This window comes from Nomascus leucogenys, chromosome 15 (genome assembly GCF_006542625.1).
Source record: "Nomascus leucogenys isolate Asia chromosome 15, Asia_NLE_v1, whole genome shotgun sequence".
Classification (NCBI taxonomy): Eukaryota; Metazoa; Chordata; class Mammalia; order Primates; family Hylobatidae; genus Nomascus; species Nomascus leucogenys.
The window spans coordinates 79,627,090-79,644,879 of NC_044395.1; the positions used below are offsets into that span (position 1 = coordinate 79,627,090).

A 17,790-nucleotide genomic window follows, 5' to 3' on the forward strand; every position below is an offset into this window, starting at 1 on the left:
GGCTTTCTTTTAAAATCTACACTTTTTAAATTTCATGGTCAGGTTGGTGAGGATGGAAGGGAACAGGAGGAAGTGATCAGAGAGAGGAAGGAAGAAGGAAAAGGGGCAGAAGCAATCTTAGGGCCACCTGTTCAGTAACATCTTAGCTCCTGACTGAAGAGGATAACAATGATGGTATCTTCACAACAGAAATGGCAGCTATCACTACTGCACCTGGACCACACAGGCCAGGCCCTGCTCCAGTGCCTTGCATGTGTTAGCAAATTCAGTCCTCACAGCAGCCCCTAGAGGAACGTACTAACATTCCCTGCATTTTCTAGAGGAGGAAATGGAAATTCAGAGAAGTAAAGTGACCTGCCTAAGGCCACACAGCTAGTCATCACAGAGCTTCCCCCATTGCCCACATTCCTAACCTTTCACTTTTTAGCTTTTGGTATGAAAAAATATTCTGCAAATACAATAGGAAGAGACTGCACATCATAGCAGTTGCTTTCTATATGTTCTTTTAAAAAATCCTCAACATAAATCTATGTGAGAAGCATATGATCCCTATTTTTACAGATGAGAAAACTAAGGCTCAGGGGGTGAAGTGACCCAAGTGAACGAGTGAAGGAGCAAGAAGGAGATCCCTGTGCCTGTGTCCCTGCTTGGGCTCATTGCTGTTCTCCCCAGAAGAACACTGGAAGTCCTGTGCTGGACCATGACCTCGGGTTTCTCCACTTGAAGCAGTAGCTCAGGGAGCAGGCCTCGGGAGGCTAGCTTGCATGGGGAGTTTGGGAGGCTGGCTTGGGTGGGGAGCCTGTGATGGTGGCAGCTGTGTTCCATCAGTGCCGTGACGAATACACTCACTGGCCCAGGGCCCAGAAGCCTTGGGCTCTAGTCCCAGGCTACTGTGTGACCTCGGGCTAGTCATTTCCCTTATCTGAATCTCAGTAGCCCCAAATGAAAACCAAAGCACCTGAATGAGATGACCTCTAAGGGCCTTTCCTTAGAGGTCAAGCTTCAATTCCGGGCCTGTCAGGTTTAATGAGGCAGAGGGTGGAATGGCAGTGAACCAGCAGAGGGCGCTCACAGCATCAGGGAAACTGGCCTTGGTCCATGGAGCCCAAACTTCAAGTGTGTCCGGCCTGAGCCAATTATTAACAGAGTCCAGGTTCAGCTGTGATTTGATGCTGTGGATGGTCCTACCTGATTATAAACGATGCGGCGGTCAGGGACCCAAAAGATAGAAAGGCAGGATTTTGGAGTTCAAAGGTGATCTGGTCTGATCCTCTGTTCTCCAAGACTCTGAAAACATTGCATTCTGCTCCCTCTCCCTGCACCTGCCCCCAGGTATGCAGTTTAATTTACAGGGAGAAAACAGGCAATCGTAAATGCAAAGGTGTGATCGCACCTCTTGTGGGCGTCTTCTGGTATTTCCGTTCAGTTACATGCTTGCTCCTACCTATAATGCTTTAGGATGCGCTTTTCCCTCCACTGGAAAGCCCCCTTTTCCCTTCTCTGCTTGGAAAATTCTTATTTGCCTTTTAAGACTGTTCAAATGTTACCTCCTCAATAGAACCCTCCCCGACTCCCTTAGGAAGAACTGGGTACTCCGTCTTCTGTTCTTACCCCTCCATACGGTCATTATCTGTTGATGCCAGTCTCCCTGCCTCACACAGAGCTACCTGGACATAAACCTGTGGTCTATGATTACCGCAGCTTCCTTTTATTGCAGGCTTATTGTGTGCTAGATGTCATGCCAAGCACCGCACATGTATGACATCATTCACTTCTCTCTATAACCATATGAGGTAAACAGTCATCCTCCACCTATACGTGGAGATTGGGACTTGGAGAGACTAAGTCACCTGCTCAAGGTCATATAGTTGGTATGTGGCAGAACCAGGCTTCAAACTCAGTTTATCTCAACCCCAGGCTTTATTTAAATCACTAGGTTTACAGCATCTGATACAGACTTTTCTGTTTCCCATGTCCAATACTGTATCTGGCACCAGGCAAATGTTAAAAAACAACAACAAAAAAAGAAAAGTGGGGTAATGTTTGAGCATTTACAAATGGCTCATTAAAAACACTATAAAGGGCCAGGCACGGTGGCTCATGCCTGTAATCCCAGCACTTTGGGAGGCCGAGGTGGGAAGATCACCTGAGGTCAGAAGTTTGAGACCAGCCTGACTAACATGGTGAAACCTCGTCTCTACTAAAAATACAAAATTAGCCGCGTGTGGTGGTGGGCGCCTGTAATCCCAGCTACTTGGGAGGCTGAGGCAGGAGAATCACTTGAACCAGGGAGGCAGAAGTTGCAGTGAGCCAAGATCGCGCCACTGCACTGCAGCCTGGGCGACAGACTGAGACTCCATCTCAAAAACAAACAAACAAACAACACCATAAAAGTAGTAAACACATAGGCTTTGGCTCTGGACTACCCGAGTATGAATCAAGGCTCCCCCACTGGCTGCCTGATCTTGGGCAAGACTTCGAGTTCTCTGTGCCTCAGTTTCTTCATCTGTGAAGCAAGGATAAGTGTGTCTACAATTCAGAGGGTTATAAAGGAGATTAAATGAATGTTGATCTTCACACAAAGTTTTTACACGAGATGTATGGAAAATGTGTAGAACAGGGCCAGGAAGCTTCTAAAAATGTTAATTGTCATCATCTTGTGTTTCAGGCTTTGCCTATTTCCCAGTTAATGTAACTTTTCTCCTCCCACGGATAAGGTCCATGAAGGCTCTGGGATGAATCTTGTGGTGTGCTGATAAACTGGTTCTTAACTTTCTCTTTACTGGACCTGAACTGCTGTTCTTAACTTTCTCTCTACTGGACCTGAACTGCTGTATCACTGGGAGCAAGATGAAGTAAACTAGAATATTATGCAGGAATTAAAAAAAGAAGAATGTAGGCCAGGCATGGTGGCTCACACCTGTAATTCCAGCATTTTAGGAGGCTGAAGCAAGAGGATCGCTTGGGGCCATGAGTTCAAGACCAGCCTGGGCAACACAGTGAACTCCTATCTCACCAAAAAACAATATGTGAGCGGGGCATGGTGGTACACACCTGTAGTCCCAGCTACTCAGCAGGCTGAGGCAGGAGGATCGCTTGAGCCCAAGACTTCAAGGTTGCAGTGAGCTATGATCGCACCACTCCATTTCAGCCCAGGTGACAGGGCGAGACCCTGTCTCTGAAAGAAAGGAAAAGAAAAGAGCCCTGATTTGTGCCCTCTGCCAATTTCATGGTGCAAATGCTCCCACCATGGCTGATTTCAAGCTATGACTGTGAAGAGTCATGCTGCCAGTCGTAGCAGAGGTCCAGAGTTTTGCTCAATCTGTGCCTCAGTTTCATCTTTAAAATAGATCAGCAATAGGACCTAACTCAAAATACTGTTGTGAGGAGTAAACCTGAAGCTCTTAGACGAGCACATGGCACGTTGTATGCTCTGTTAGCCAATATTACTGTTAAGAGTTTTAACTCAGTCTCACTGTTGCTTATCTGGCTTGGACACTGACTCAACCCCAGCAACTGGCCTTCTGCTCTGATGGGCAGTCTCTGCCTTCTAGGAGTAGGCCTTGTCCACCTTGCAGCTCTCCCTTCTCCCTCTGCGATTTGTCCCCACCCAAATCTCATGTTGAATTGTAATACCCAGTGTTGGAGGTGGGGCCTGGTGGGTCACAGAGGCAGATCCCGCATGGCTTGTGCTGTCCTGACGCGAGTTCTCACAAGATCTGGTCTTCTAAAAGCGTGTGGCACCTCCCTCAACTCACTCTCTTGTTCCTGCTTTCACTGTGTGATGTGCCTGCACCCTCTTTGCCTTCTGATTGTCAGCTTCATGAGGCCTCCCTAGAAGCCAAGCAGACGCCAGTGCCCTGCTTCCTGTACAGCCTGGCCATGGGCCAATTAAACCTCTTTTCTTTATAAATTACTCAGTCTCTTGCATTGCTGTAACGAAATTGCTGTATTTCTTTATAGTAATGCAAGAATGGTCTAATACACCCTGGAACTAGAATTCTGGCCTAGCCTGTGTTGGTTACACACCCACCCTGATCATACATTATTTCATGCCTCTGGTTTCATCCCTAGACTTCCCTCATGCTGCCCTGGGCCTGGGCTGCCCGTGCAGCTGTGCCTTGCTCCAGATGGTCCATGATGATCCTTCTGGCATCTGCTCTGCTCCTCATTGCTTACAAGGCTCCTTCTCACAGGGCTGGGATGTACTTACAGAGGGGAAAGCTGAAGTTCAGAGCTCAGTTTGCTCCCACCTGCAACTAGAGGGGCCCCTAGCTCCTGCCACACCCTGCTGTGAATTCCAGCTTCTCATCAGGGCCCCTGCCCCCAGCCTGATTTAACCCTTCTGTGCTCAGGCCTGGCTCAGGTCATGGCAACCTGGGAAGATCTCGGCATCTTTGAGTTTGGTAGAAGAGTCTAGCTGAGTCAGAAGCAGGGCCTGGAGGGGAAGACACAGACAGGCTGGGTTTCGAAACATTAGCTGGATTTGAGGCTCTTTTGCCAGGAAAAAGAAAAAATAGAGTGTAAACTAGGAAAAAATACCCAGGTGGGACCAAGAGTCAAGGTTGAAAGGAACCTGACCTCTTGAATTCAAATTTAATAAATAGCAGCTGCATACCTACCGTGTGCCACATGCTTCTCAGTACCTTATTTCATTAGCTCTTTGAGACAACCCCATGAAAACATCATTATCTCACTCTGCAGTAGCTATAGGCACTTAGAGAGGTTAGGGACTGACATGAGAGCAGGTACGTGGTCTCCCTGGTCCTGCTCAGGTGGCCAATGGAGAATACAGGAAGGGGCCTGGTCCTGGGCCAAGGATGGCTGATTCTCTCCTTGCCCTGTGCCAGTGGATAGCTGGAAACCTGGGCCCAGGGCAGGCTGTCAACAGAGGTCCTCGGTCACGGGCTGAATTCCTCAAAGCATGACAGACTGACCATTCTGAGGTCACATATTGTAAGGCAACCATGGTCTTCCGGGAAAAGGATGAATTCAGAGGCAGAGAGACCTGGCTAAAATGCTGTGCTCTGCCACTTTCTCCACATGGGGCCTTGGGCCGGTGTCCTAACCTCTCTGAGCCTGAATTTCCTCCCATTTAACATGGCAGCCATGAGAGCTGCAGGGTTGTGATGAAGCCTGGGAAGCGAGGGCTGTACATAGGGAGAGCTTGGCAGTCCTGGGCAGACCTCCTTCTCCATATTCCTGCTGACCTGGCTCGAAGCTTCACTTCCTGTCTCCCTCCAAGTCAGCCTCACACAGGAGACACTCCTGCTCTTTGTACCAGGCAGTGCCATCAGCTACAAAGGTCTGCTTCCTATTTCCTCAGGCTCTGTCAGGTGTTCCTGGAGCTAATGAGAACAATGCAGGTGACAGCAGCTGGAGGATGAGAGGGGTCTTCCCAGCAGAACCTCCTCTGCCCTCTGGAGAGCTCCAGGCTGTTTCCAGGTCCCCAAGTCAGACCCAGAGCCCTAGGAAAGGGCGGGTAAAAGAACTGGAAACTCCACTTCGCAGGATTTCCCAAATCCTCCTCTGCCATGACATCTGCCTGCCCCAGCCTTGCTCCCTCCTGCTTTTCTGCCTTAGTCTCTCAGCTCCTAGAGCGGCCCCTAGCTCCTGCCACACCCTGCTGTGGGCTCCAGCTTCTCATCAGGGCCCCTGCCCCCCGCCTAATTTAACCCTTCTGTACTCAGGCCTGGCCAGGAAAGGCCTTCCTGCTCCTCCTCTTTGTGCTGTGGTTTCCTGCCCTTCCAAGGCCCACCTCAGCCCAGGTCTCCTCCAGGAAACCTCCCTAGTGAGTCTAGGGTGTGTTGACCTCTCCTCTGGCTGAATCCTTCCCCCAGTATTTTTTGTGACTTGGAAACTGGTAATGAGCCACACCCTGTCCCGGGCTGCTTGTCCATAACTTTGGCTCTCTTGTCCATAACTTTGGCTTCTGTAAACTTCCCAGGCTGAGAAGGGGCAAGGGATAAAACTCCCTCTTTATCCCCCACGACAGAAAGCCCAGTGCAGAGGAGGAAAAAAATGGAAGGCAGGTCCAGCTCTTTCCTTTACACTCAGATTTGGAAGGAAGATGGGAAGGAAAGACCAAGTGGGAGAAAAAGCAGACAGACATGAGTGGAAAGGAGTGAAGGAGGAGGGAAGGGCTGCTGCATGACACTCATTACCAGGGTCATGAGAGGACAGATCAGGCCCATGATCCAGGTGGCCTTGACTCATGCTTTAGGGCTCTCACACTCTGATTATGAAACTCCTAGGCTCCACACAGAGACCTCTTTGAAAACCTTTGGAAGTCACCTCCTCCAGGCAGCCTTCCGTGATGGATGCTGATCTTTGCCCCCGCCCCTCCCCTTGACTCCCTGAGCTGCACTACTTTGCACTCATCCATGCTACTTCCCATGATGCTAGGTCCTCTGGGGAAGGGATGGAGGTCTCTGCCTCACTGGCAGGAAGTCAGTTTACATTTATCATCTGTAGCCAGAGATCAGACTGTCTTTTTTTGACCACTTTTTTTTTTTTTTTTTTTTTTTTTGAGATGGAGTCTTCCTCTGTCACCCAGGCTGGAGTGCAGTGGCGTGATCTAGGCTCACTGCAGCCTCTGGTTCCCGGGTTTAATCAATTCTCCTGCCTCAGCCTCCCAAGTAGCTGCGACTACAGGCGCCTGCCACCACGCCTAGCTAGTTTTTGTGTTTTTAGTAGAGATGGGGTTTCACCATATTGGCCAGGATGGTCTCAAACTCCTGACCTCAAGTGATCCACCCGCCTCGCCCTGGTGCTGGAATTACAGGCATAAGCCACCGTGCCCAGCCCCACCTTTATTAGCTCCAGAGGGTGGTTCAGAATACATTTTGCATTTTAAACCCAGTTTGTCTCTAAGATAATCTTACTACAATCTTATATCAATTTCTTTAATATCAGGTTTTGTACTGAGCCTTGGGGGACACACAGATAACTAAGAGCCAGTCCCTGCCCTCCACCCAGCATTCAGCCTAGTGAGTTGAGTGAGAAATGCATTAAAGGCCCACTGAGGCTGTCTTATGGGAGCACTCAGGAGAGCACAAAAATAGAGTCTGGGAAGCTGCACAGAAGAGACCCGAAGGACAAGCAGGAGTTCACCAGATACAGGGAGGACATTCCAGGCAGGGAACACTGCAGGACAAAGGCCCAGAGAGGTGAAAGCACAAGGTATGCCAGGTAGACGGGCACCTCAGTGTAGCCACAGAGTAGACATAAGAGGGACTCTTGTCACACAGCAGAGGGCTTTTCATGCATCAGCCTAAGACACACTAACTTTGACTCACAGACCATTTTTTTCTCAGGGGGACAGAGGCAGGTATTGCCATGCTAGTTGGCATTTATAAATCTGTGTGTGTATCGGGGGTTAGTGGGGAAAACGTGACAACATGGATGGATCTCAGAAACTATGTCTTTTTTCTTTTTTCTTTTTTTTGGAGATGGAGTCTCGTTCTGTCACCCAGGCTTGAGTGCAGTGGTACAATCTCGGCTCACTGTAACCTCCACCTCCCAGGTTCCAGGGATTCTCCTGCCTCAGCCTCCCAAGTAGCTGGGGCTACAGGTGTGTGCCACCAGGCCCAGCTAATTTTTGTATTTTTAGTAGAGACGGGATTTCACCATGTTGGCCAGGCTGGTCTCGAACTCCTGACCTCAGGTGATCTGCCCATCTCGGCCTCCCAAAGTGCTGGGGTTACAGGTATGAGCCACTGTGTCTGGCTTCTTAAAAACTATTTCATGACACAAAAGGGCACATACTATATGATTCCACTTATATGACGATTAGGAACAGACAAAATTCATCTACAATGATAGAAATGGGAATAATCGTTATCTCTGAACTTTTGGGGGTGATGGAAATCTTCTGAGTCTTGCTCTTGGTGATGGTTATATGAGCTCATGCAGTTGTCAAAATGCACTGAACAGAATACTTAAGATCTATACATTGGACTGCTTGTAAAGTAAACCTGAAGAACATGTGTGAGCATTTTTGGTTGTTATAATGACTGAAGGGTGTTACAGGCAAATATATAGGAGATGGGGCCAGGGATGCTTTTACATCAAAGAACTCTCCCACCCAAAGGCCAGTAGGCCTCTGTTGAGAAATACGGCTGCAAGCCATGGGGAGCCACAGAAGGATGGAAACACCAGAGACTTGGCCACATCTGTATTTTGGTAAGACAGGGCTCTGTGGTGGTGGGAGTATCTTGGGACAGTGATGTGGCACAGAAAGTGAACATATGATCTGCACTGCCACTCGTAGGCCTCATATTTGCCTAACTCTTAGCCCACTGGCCTGATGCTGCCCCGGAGGTCCCTCCGAGGCACCTCAGATGCTGACCAGCTAGGGAAGTAGCAGAGGCAGCAGATGGCAGTGGGAAATGGCAATGCCTCACCCCCAGCCTCCCTGCCTCATGATAAGCAGCAAGGATGATAAAAGTGATCATCTTCCTCTGAAGTGGAGTCTCAGTGAAGGGGGGTCTCCCTGAGTGTCTGGAGTCCCTGGAAGCAGGGCTGAACGCTACTGCTGCTACTATAGAAAAGCACTGTTTTACATCACGGGCTGAAGAAGAATACAGCTGACTTGCATGAAAATACTCACCTGACCCCTGCCTTCGGAAAGCCTTCTCTGACCTCCATCCTGGGCAGGTGTCTCTCCTGTGTTCCCACAGCCCTACAGAGCACAGTTACTGCCTAGGTTTGAATTCTGGCTCTCTTACTTGCTGTGCGTACCTGAAACAGAGTTACTCAAGCTCTCTGTTTCCTCACCTGCAAATTGAGGATAACAGAAACTGTCTTCACTGAACTGTTACCAAGATTGAGATACTGTAGTAAGCACTCAGTAAGAGTGAGTGCTTATGATGAGCCTAGAATGCATCAATACAGACCACTGTTGCCAGGTGACTCCTCTGGCACCTCCACTAGACATTAAGCTCCTTGCGGGCAGGGTCCTTGTGGTCATGTTGGTTGCTGAGGGCCTTGTGTCCACCACAGTGCCTGGTACAGTAAATACTTGCATGCCTGAATCAATTCCACCCACTAAGATCTCTCCTGAGAGCTTTCTTTTTCCACCCACAATGCCTCTAAATCACAACAATTCTTCAGAAATGGAGTCAGACTTATTTGTATTCTGTTCCCTCTTCTCTCTTCTCTGTTACCTCCATGGCCATGCAGAACCCAAACAACATTTAGTTTTTAAATTAACAGCTTCTTCCTGGACTCTCTAGTCCTAAGACTTCACTCAGTAGTCTTCATACTGGGCACACAAAAATCCTTTTTAAAAAATGCACCCTGCACCTCTCAAAAAGTTAAACACAGAATGACCATACAATCCAGCAATTCCACTGCTAGGTATATACCCCAAAGAGTTGAAAGCGGGGGCTCAAACAGATCCTTGCACACCAATGTTCATAGCCGTATTATTCACAATAGCCAAAAGGTGGAAACAGATGAATGGCTAAACAATGTGGTATATCCATACAATGGAATATATTCAGCTTTGAAAATAAATGAGATTCTGATATATGATACAACAGAGATGACCCTTGAAAACATTAGGCTAAGTGAAAGAAGCCAGACAAAAAAAGACAAACATGATGCCACTTACACGAGGTACCTAGAATAGGTGAATTTATGGAGACAGAAAGCAGAATGGTCACCAAGGGCTGGGGGAGATGGGAATGACGAATTAGTATTTAATGAGTACAGCGATTCAGTCTGGGAAGATAAAAAGATTCTGGAGATGGACAGTGGTGATGGTTGTATAACACTGTAAATGTACTTAACGCCACAAAATTATACACTTAGAATTGGTTAAAATAGTAAATGTGTATTTTACCACAATTTAATAAAAGCCTCCCACACCAAACAAACAAAACACTGGAAGGACAGACTTCCCTCTGAAATCTGACAGAGCTGCACGCCCCTCTGCCACCCCTAGGGCTCTGTGACCTTGACCCCCTGGCCCATGATCTATCTTCCTCTCCATCCTCTCCTTGGTTCCAACTCTTGGGTTCCCTGTACTTTTTTTTTCTTTTTGAGACAGGGTCTTGCTCTGTCACCCAGGCTGGAGTGCAGCAGCGCTATCTTGGCTCACTGCAACCTCTGCCTCCTGGGTTTAAGCAATTCTCGTGCCTCAGGCTCCTGAGTAGGAGGGGCCACAGGTGTGCGCCACCATGCCTGGCTAATTTTTATATTTTTACTAGAGATAGAGTTTCACCATGTTGGCCAGGCTGGTCTCAAACTCCTGACCTCAAATGATCCCCTGCCTCAGCCTCCCAAAGTGCTTGGATTACAGGCGTGAGCCACCGTGCCAAGCTCCCTGTTCTTTTTCTACTCCAGACGCCAGGGCCACGACATGTTCTTTTCCTTGCACCCCTCTTTAACCATCTTGATCCCATCATATCTCTTGAGGTTGCTTCAGATGGATGCTTTGAGACTCTGAGATGGGAAAGCTATGTGCCTGGAGATGCTCATTATTGACTATGTGCAACAATAAAGACATAGTTAAATAAAGCAGGGGTCAGCCAACCAAGTATAAACAGAGAAGTCATGACAAAATGTTAAGTGAAAAATGCAGGCTATAAACCTATATGTGGACTAATTTCAACTATTACAAAATACAGATCTACAGAAAACATAGAATAGGGTATATAAAATGATGGTTCATCTTATGTTTGTTCTCTAGCATGGAGTATGGTTATTTTCACAACTGTAATTTCTAATTTATACCAGACAACACCTTTAAGCAGATGATAAAATATACACATTGTTAGTTTTGCAAGAATCTTCAGAATTGATTCCAGATGCCCATATGCTGCCACCACTGAGGGCCACAAATCCCTCCTGAAAGGCTTGCAGAGGAATGGGAGGCGAGGGGGTGTTTCATGTTGACTCTTCAGAAAGACACTTCGGGACTTGGTGTCTCTCTCTAATGACTCCAACCAACTACCTCACCACAAAAAGGAGGGCAATTTAGGGTCTTTATTTTGCTATTGGACTAACCAGGAAATTTGGCTGTGAACAGTTTATCCCTTACATTCGCCCAAAGTTAGGAATTCCCATGATGCTTGTTCCCTTACAAATCTGCAAACAGTGGATCTCCCGCATCTGGTGTGAGGGGATCCCCTCCCCATCCAACACGCTACACCCCAGGTATAGAAACTTGAGTCACGCTTGCTTCAACGGGGACAAAGGAAGGAGGGTGGCTTCTGTTCTACGTGCTGCAACACAGTGGGAAAAGCTTTTCTCAGTCTGAGAGTTTGGAAATTTCTGAGTTTTGCCAGACACCAGTGGCCACGATGCTCGTTCCACATCTCACCAGATGCAGAAAAGATGGGGATGAAGTTAAAAAATGGGGGGATTTTTTTTTTTTTTTTTTTTTTTGAGAAAGAGTCTCGCTCTTTCACCCAGGTCAGACTGCAGTGGCTGTATCTCGGCTCACTGCAAGCTACGCCTCCCGGGTTCACGCCATTCTCCTGCCTCAGCCTCCTGAATAGCTGGGACTACAGGCGCCTGCCACGGCGCCCAGCTAATTTTTTGTATTTTTAGTAGAGACGGGGTTTCACCATGTTAGCCAGGATGGTCTCGATCTCCTGACCTCGTGATCCACCCGCCTCGGCCTCCCAAAGTGCTGGGATTACAGGCGTGAGCCACCTTGCCCGGCCTAGAATGGGGAGAATCTTATTTTCCATAATCCCCTAAGATAAGGAAGAGCCTTTTGGTGATAACACTGCTTAAAAGAGAAAAAGAGTTTCTAGTTTTTTTTTTTTTCCCCCTTGAGATGACCTGAGTTTCTACCTTCTACACGTGACAGGTGACAGACCTGTGGCTTCAGATGGAATCTGGACCAGAGGGTCCAGAGATCCTGTGATTCTAAGACTGAGCCTGCATGTCACCTAGCCCCTCGCATGGTCCAGCCAGTTTTCCCATCTCTACCTGTAGATCCATTTCAACAACTGATTAGGTGCCTGAAGCATTTATTTGTCTATAAATAATTTCTCCCGCCCCACTGCCTTCTCTTTTTGGGAATCTGTCAATTTACTGGAGATGATAGCATCTTGTCCTGCAAATATGGGTCTCTGTGTTAGAGATGAGTTTCTTTAAAACCTCTATGAAGGAAATGGTTGAGAGTGCAAGAGAAAATTTGAAATGAAGCCAGAAAGATGTATATTTGTGCTGGGAGGAGGATGAAGAAAGACCAAAAATGTTATTTTCATTGTTTTACAGTCATTTCAGGTATGTTTTACTATTTTGTCTTAGTCAACAGCAGTGTTTATAATATCAAGCCATATTGAATAAAATATGCAGACTTCACTTAAATTTTCATACTTGAGCGACAACACAGAATTCAAGTTGTCTGAGCTTTATTATTTTGATCATAGTACAGCTTTCTATACCCTTACTATGGTATAATATCTTTATTTATTGGTTCATATAAGTCTAAGATATGCAGTCTCATACATAAATGGTCATTTCCAACATTCATTCATTCATTCACTCATTCAACAATTATTTACTGTGAAGGGCCAGGCTTGGTTTGCTAGGCACAAAGAATATAAGGTGAATAGGATATGTGTTCTCTTAGATTCATTAACATCATGCAGCTTCTCATTCTTAGGTCTATAGGCCCTTAAATGATTGGCTCTGCCCACTCTCTCACCTTTTTCCTTATCACTTTCCCCCTTTGTCTATCTCTTACAGCTACACTTCAGGCTCCTTGAAGACACCAAGCTACTGTTACCCCAGGGCCTTTGCAGCTGTGGTCTCCTCTTTTTAGAATGCTATTCCCCAGGTCTCCTCTTCATTCAGGTCTTTGTTCAAATATCACCTCCCCAAAGACAATTCTATTTAAAGGCAGATCTCTTTCTCCATTCTTTCTCCCAGTCATCCCTCATCTTACTTTATTTTTCTCCAAAGCACTGCTCACCACCTGAACAATTTTATCTTTGCTTATGTTTTATTTTCTGTCTCCCCTGGTAGAGCTTAGGGAGGAAGTTCATCTTTTTAGCAATGTATCCCTAGGGGCTAGAACAACCTGGTATGTAACAGATGTTTATATGTATTCGGAGAATAAATGAATGAATGAACTGGTTCTTGATAGTTTAGGGAGCTTGATGAACCAGCTTTGCAGGAGGGATCATTACGGTCCCTGGTATATTCATAGCCCCTACTCCTAAGCCTCCCACTCCTCCTATTGGGCTGTGTCTGTGAATGACATCCTTGGCTATTCAGTCTCAAAGCCTTGCCATCACTTATTCCTCCCTCCTGCTACTGCCTACATCCAATCAGTTACCAATTTTAGTGACACTGTGGCCTCTTGCATCAACTCCTTTTTCTAACCATTCTTACAACCACCCCCAGTCCATACTCTCTTTATCTCTCACCTAAACCATTGTCATCATTTCCTACCTGGGCTTCCGGCCAGCAGGCTCTCCTCATCCAATCTGTTCTCCAAGGTGTAGCCAGAGTGAGTTTCATCATGTTACGGTTTGATTATGTTTCTCCCCCACTCAAAAACTAAAGACTCCCAACTCCTTAGCTTGGCAGTCAATGTCCCCCCAATAACCTCCATCCTCTTACCCAACCTTCCTTCTCAAGTCCCTTCTTTTATTCTTTTTGTGCCAGTTGGAATGAACCGCTTTCCAGTTTCTGTATATATCCTAGAAGTCCCCATTGCCTGTCCATCCTCTGCTCATGCTGTTTCCACTCCTTGAAATAGTTTTCTTCCTTTCTTCTAATGTACAAATCATTCACCTAGTTTAAATGCTACTTGGGTTCTCCAAGAAGCCGCTACTGACCTGTGAGGAGAATAAAATTCCTCTTTCAACTGTTTTTAAGGGGATATCCGCCTCTCTTTTAGGGCAAGTCTTGGGAAAGGACAGGCAATACGACACAGAAGAAAGAGTTCAGAATCTGGAGTCAGATCATCTAAGCTGGAGGCCTAGCTCTCTGGATCTAAGACTTTTGAGGTATGTACCCTTAGATAAGTGAAAATTCAAGCCTTAATTTCCCTATCTGTAAAATGGGGATGATAAAACTATTGATGTCATGGATGTGTTATGAGGAGTAAGTGACAGAGTATAGGAAGAGCTTTTGACACTACATACAAATTATGAAATTCTATCATGCTAATGTACAAAACGTTGAATAAACAAAAGTGTTGCTCCTCCCAGGGAGTTTTCATGGATGTTTTATGCTGGCTGAGCCTGAAGTCCAGGAATAGGTCAGGCGGAAAGGAATTTTTTGAGGGAGGAAGACTTTGAGGCCTTAAGAATCCCATGTCCTTGGATGATCTGAAGAAAGGAAGAAGTATAGGGTATATCCACAAAGCAGGGGTCCTAGTGGAATTACTAGCTACCAATTCCTGAGCATTTTCTATGTGCTAGGGACTGTACTGAGTACTCTACATACATCATTCTTGAGTCAGAAACTATTCCTTCATAGAGCAAAAGAAGCCCATAGCAGTTATATAAATATGTGCTCCCACCCCACCGCCAAATAGTTCACAACATCATCAATCCAATGATTGGATGGAGAAATTGAGACCCAGAAGGGTTATATACTGACATTGTACAGCCAGTGAGGAAGAGACTGGGCCTGGAATCCAGATCCCTTCATTCTCAAGGCAGAAATCCCTACATGGCAAAAACCCGGAGGCCACCATTCATTATCAAGTCTGTGTAAACTTCATAGCCAATGCCATCTACATGGACTACATTGTCAGTGGCAGCCCCTGAAGTTCTGCCACTTGGCCACCCTGGCTCAGCTCCATGATGAGCTGCTCACCCACCTCAAAAAGGAAGTTCTCGATGGAACTGGAGACTATGATTCTAAGTGAAGTAACTCAGGAGTGGAAAACCAAACATTGCATGTTCTCACTTGTAAGTGAGAGCTAAGCTATGAGGATGCAAAGGCATGAGAATGATACAATGGACTTTGGGGACTTGGGGGAAAGGTGGGAGGTGGATGAGGGATAAAAGACTACACATTGGGTTCAGTGCATACTCTGGGTGATGGGTGCACCAAATTCTCACAAATCACTGTTAAAGAACTTACTCATGAAACCAAATACCACCTGTTCCCCAAAAATCTATGGAAATAAAATAAAAAAAGGAAGTTCTTGAGACCAGAACCTCAGCTCCCTGGAGACTAAACACTGCCCTCCTTGCCAACTATTCCATCCAGAATCTCCTCCAAGGTGACTGACTCCATCCCTTCACCATCCATCTATGCTTGTGCTCCTTCAACACACCTCTCGGGGCACCCTCTCTGCACCAGGCATCAGGCTCAGCTCTGGGGACACCTGGCTGCCCTTGAGGGAGCCGTGTGCTGAGAAACCACCCGAGCCTGGTGTGATTGTAACTCAAGCTTCCCCAGCAGCTTTGTTAGCAGCACCAAGAGGCTGCCCTTAACAAGCCCCAAGGAGAAAGAGGTGGGGACCTCGGCAAAGGGATGACTAAAGGGGCCTGGTTGGAGTAGAAGATCTGGCCCTCAAGGGGGAGGGAAGGGTGACTGGGAGGGCATGCAGTCAGGACACAGTGGAGAAGAGGACGAATCCTGGGATGCCACATCACCTGGTCCAACTGAGGACACTCAGGCTCAGTGTGTCCTGGGTGGATCAGGACTAACGCCTGGGAATCTGATCTCAGGTTTGGGCTTCTTCATTCTCCCAAACGAATCCCAAACCCGGAGTGTTTGAGTGTTTGCATAAGAGACATGAGAGCTCTCCTTTGAGGTTGAAGGAAGCAAATTAAAGTCCCCTCTCTCCTTTTTTTTGGTACAACAGGTAGGGAAGGTAGCAAATGAATGGCACCTGCCCCACCAAGTGGGGCAGGGCTGGAATTACACACTTTCGTGGTACACTCAGGTGAATTTGGGGTTCTGGGGCTTCAATGTGGGTGGCATCTAGTTGTGTAGGAGGGGAGCATGAGTATGAAAACCAGGAACCCTAGATTCTAATGAAAGCTTTACCACTAACTCTCCGGTGACCTTGGTCCAGCCACCTTACTGGGCCTCAGTTTCCCCATCTGTAAAATGAGAAGGTTGAATAAGTTCCCAGGATTCGTCTGGCCCTGACCTTGTAAGTCCTGTGATCCTTGATAAGGTAAGCCTCCCAAGGCTCTGACCCGAGCAATCTCCGGTTTTGCAGGAGCCTGGGCCTCATCCAGAAACAAGCAGCACGCTGGGGGAAGGGAGCGCGCTAAGCTTTTATTCTACGGGAGGGTGGGACACGGGAGGCTAAAGCTAAAGGGTCGGTGGAGGCGAAGCGATGGGAAGGTTGGGAGCCGCGTGTTAGAGGCCAGAAGGCTAGCAGCGATTTCCAAACTCCCTCAGGGGCTTCAGGCTCTGGAGAGGCGATGCAGCCCAGAGCCGCGCACCAGCCTCCGCCGGCCGCAGAGGCTCAGACCCCAAACCACTATTCCGATTCCTCCCCGGAACCGCGCACGGGCTTCGTGGGGAGTGGCTGCCGCTCCCTCCCGGCTACCAAGCGCCAAGCCCCCTCCTCTGCGTGGGGGACCCCTCCCCCAGCATGGGGCGCCCAGAGCCCCACGGGGGCGTGGCGGGGGCGGGCGCCGGCTCCTCGGCCCGGAGGGCTGGATAAGGTGTCAGCTGCGGGGCCGCCCGAAGGAGGGACCCGCGCCCTCCACCTTCCGGCTCCGCACACAAAGGCGCAGACTGAGGCGCCGCACTTACCGGCCAGAGCGGGCTCCGGGCGCGGGCGAGGAGGCGGGCAGGCTGGCGGGGGGATGTGCGCGCGCGAGTGTGCGTGTGTCTGCGTGTGTCCCTGCTTGTGTCTGTGCCAGTGTGTGTGCGACGGGGGCCGCGCCGAGCTCTGTGCGTCTGCGTGTGCGGGGGCGTCCGTCCTTCGGTGCGTCCGTCCTTCGGTGCGTCCGTCCTTCGGTCCGTCCGCCTGGCGCTCAGTCCCGCGCTCCGTGCGCGCTCCCTCGCCCGACCGCCTCACCAAATGCGCTTCAGCTGCAGAGTCGCCGGCGCAGCCGCCGGGTGGGTTTGGCACCCCCCAGCCCCGGCTCCGCCCCGCCCCCGGGCGGGCTTGTGCCGCTCGCCGGGAATTGCGCAGGGCTGGCGGGGCGGGGGACCGGGAGATCGGGCTGCTCCCGGGGCATGAAGGGGGCCGGATCACAGACCCTTAACCCCTGACCTCATCTCAGGTGCCTCCCTCTCCCAAGCAACTCTGCGCGGAGTCTCCGCAGTCGTCGCCCCCACTCCAAGGTTGCCTGGACAGGGAGGGCGAAGGAGTGGGAGCAGCGCATCCATTTCATTCATGATTTTTTCTCCTCTTGGGAGCCCCGGGTCGGGCCGCGCCGCTACGGCAACCGCCAGAGGGACCCCGGCAGGGCAGTGCGCGCTGAACCTGGGACGGGACAGACAGGCGGACAGAGGGAGTAGGGACCAGCGAGACAAAGGGGGCAGAGTTGGGGGAGGGGGTCGGCTCACTGGGGGCATGCTGTGGCGCTCCCCGCATGTTACCAACACCTGCGCAAGTGGAGCGGCCCCATACTAGGGTGCAGGCAATACCGGGTGCCGAGGACCCGTTCTAGGACGCTGAAGAGGCGTCCCTTTTCCCAGTTCTCCCTGTTCAGCCACTGGGGAGCTAGAGCGAGTGGACAGCCCCTCCCTCCACTGAGTCTTGCCCTCCTGACGTGCGGCGCGGGGCACGCACCTGTCTTGGTTTTCTCGTGGGCACCAGGGGCCCGGACGCGCAGGGAGCTGCCCATGCGCCCCACAATCCTCCCACAATCTTCCGTATTCTCCAGGCTG

General features: G+C 49.0%; 1 protein-coding gene across 5 annotated transcripts in view; it reads right to left on the bottom strand.

Moving 5' to 3' along the window:
* Positions 1–17,127, bottom strand: part of PTPN5 (protein tyrosine phosphatase non-receptor type 5) — a 62,934-nt gene extending 45,807 nt beyond the window's left edge. For 3 of the 5 annotated variants that reach the window (XM_030829288.1, XM_030829284.1, XM_030829290.1), the window contains exon 1: positions 16,705–17,127. The gene's annotated coding sequence lies outside the window, so the exon portion shown is untranslated. Of the gene's footprint in view, positions 1–3,054; positions 3,097–16,704 lie in introns of those variants that run through there. The other 2 variants (XM_030829287.1, XM_030829285.1) reach the window with 2 other exon arrangements.
* Positions 17,128–17,790: the final 663 nt, after the last annotated feature.